Here is a 2,894-nt window from a genome sequence, read left to right on the forward strand (position 1 = left end):
AAGCTTGGGATTAAGAATATTTACACCAAACAGACTAGAGATCTCAAGATGAGGCCATAGAACAAGTTTCTCAGTGTGTTCTTCCCAAGCCAGCAGCACCTAGAAACTTGTTAGAAATGCAGATTATTGGGCCATGCATGAGACCTATTGAATCACAGATTCTGGATGTAGAATCCAGCAACCTATGTTTTAACAATCTCGCCAGTGTTTCTATTTCAGCTAGACTTGATAACCACTGGTATACAATAAAGAGCACTTCAAAAGTAAACGGGAATTAGTTTTAGCGACAGTCGTGTCACTATCTAGTTCTTTCAACTGAGGCAAAAGATTTCACTTCTCTGACCTCCTTTATTTGAAAAATGATATATTATCTATATGTTATCTGAGGTTCCTTTTTGAGCCTAAATTATATGGCTCAAAAACCCTCATTGGTATACTTGAGATTATTGGCTGCAATTTTCATCTATTCTTGAAAAATAAGAAAAAAATAGCCCAGGAACCAATAGACACATGGTAGAATGGTTTAAATGTTAGAGAAATAAAGAAGAAAACATCAGAACTTTAACTCCCCAACTATAAATTATTTTTGCAACTTGACTCAATTCTTATATTTGAAATCAATGTTCCCCCAAATGAGAGAATTTAATAAATAAAGTCTGAGAAATTAAATAAATATAAATAGAATAAAATATAGTGAAATGGGTTCTATTACTCTTTACCTGATTAGAGTTATTTAGGTAAAAATAAGGTGAGTCCAAATTTCATGTCTCAAGAAAATCGACATTTCAGAAAATACCTGTACATTTAAGGATTTGGTTGTTTTTGTTTGCTTATTTGATTTTGGTTGGTTGTTTTGTTTTGTTTTGTTTTATTGGGGAACAGTGTGTTTTTCCAGGACCCATCAGCTCTAAGTCAAGTAGTTGTTTCAATCTAGTTGTGGAGAGCGTGGGGATCGAACCAGCAACCTTGGTGTTGTGAGCACTGCGCTGTAACCAACTGCGCAACCCAGCCACCCCTGGCTGGTTGTTTAAAGCTGTGATTTGGTTGCTTGTGCAGATAGAAAAAAATAGAGAAATAGCTTACTTTTCACTGCATACTTTCTCACACAGTTTCAATTGGTGCACCTATCATCTTTTCAATCAGGAAAAATTATCCACAATTGAGAAGAAAATGGACTTAAACCTAGATATTCCCCCTTTAGGAAGCCTTACCTCAATGTCCCTTTGCCCAACCCACATATCCAGATGGGTGAATCACACCTTTGGGGGGTTTTGTTCTTTATGCAAACCTCTTGTTTTATGCTTTCACGTTTTTGAAATTATTTTGTTTGCACATCTATCTCTCCCAGTTCTTGAAGGTCAGAGACTGCCTCTTCTTCAATACTCTCTACCACAGGGCCTCACACAGTATTTAGCACATAAGAGGTTTCTATTGATGATGCCGTGTTTTAGAAATTAAAAGTATACGGTGCATGATATTCAACGATAAATGGTAAACTACAAGCTGCACAATGAGAGCAGAAATGTGACAGTGTCCCTGGGGCTACATAACAGGAACTTCATTCTCACAATCAAGAAGCTTCTTTTCGTAAGCTGCACGGTGAGACCAGCAATGCAACGATGTGCATGGTGTGCTGCATAACAGGAAGTGAATTCTCACAATCAGGAAGTTGCTAGAGAAACAGACTACCCCATTTGACATAGTATGCTCCAGGAAAGAAAGTAAGGCGGCCAGGATACAGGATCGTCAATTATTAAAGAAAAACAGAAAGTTGAATTCCTATATAACCAGTGGGACATCATTACTGAAAGTCACAAGAAGTTGATAATAAATATTGTGCATACTTTACTAGACAGAAGACATTTATTAATTTCTTGTCTACAAAATGGAAATCCTATTAAGATATATTAGTTTGTGTGTGTGCGTGTGTGTGTGTGTGTGTGTGAAGACCACAGGAGACAATCTTTCTAAAGTGTTCACCACAGTGTTTAGCAGAAACTTCTAAATATGTAAGCATTTACATTATTAATAGTAGTATAACGGTTTGTCTGCACTACCACTCTTAGGATTAATAACATCTTCACAGGATTAGAGTTCCCTTGGAAAAAAGGAAGTATTCACCAGAAACCATATATATGAAACAGATTCAGGCAAGTGTCAGCAAATGCATCAAGCCATTTGTATACCTGTTGTCTTTCAATGTCCTTAGCAATGTTTGGGTTGTATGTGTTCTGAAATACACTGAAACATACTCTCCTTGAGCTCTAGTCATTTTCTCTGTGTTTAGAGCCTGCTTGGACTATTAAAATTTAATGCATCCTGTTTCTTAGCGATAAAACAGGCCAACACATTCCTACTGAAGTTTTGACACATATATTCTTTTTTTTGTCTTGTACATGTTATTTGGAAAGTATAGTACAACTTTCATAATTTTGTAGCCATGGGAAGAGCAAGAACAACTCTTTTCCAGTGCATATCTGCTTAGTACACAAATCTTGCAGTGCACTACCTTTTTTCACTGGTTTTACATATATTCCACACTAAACGTGTGAAAATGAGGAGTGTGTCTTATTTGTTTTGGTACCTTCAGCACGTAAAAAATTATTCTGGCACATTATAGGAGCTCAACAAATTTTTACCAAATGAATTAACTAATGACAAATTATAACTGCTCTTCTTTTTCACAAGGGTTAGTAATAGATTTCATTTTTAGATATGCATACTTTGGTTTTCCAATACTTTGCCACTAGTTTGGGTAAGAATCATTTTTGTTTGTGTGACTCCATTGAAAGAGAGGTTTTGTTTTTTATTCTGGGAGGGAAAAGCTACCATTTGGAGATTGCTGTACATTATAATTTCTGGGGCTGGAAGCTTCCAATATCTGTGAAAAATGT

This window comes from Hipposideros armiger, unplaced genomic scaffold (assembly GCF_001890085.2).
Source record: "Hipposideros armiger isolate ML-2016 unplaced genomic scaffold, ASM189008v1 scaffold_749, whole genome shotgun sequence".
Lineage (NCBI taxonomy): Eukaryota > Metazoa > Chordata > Mammalia > Chiroptera > Hipposideridae > Hipposideros > Hipposideros armiger.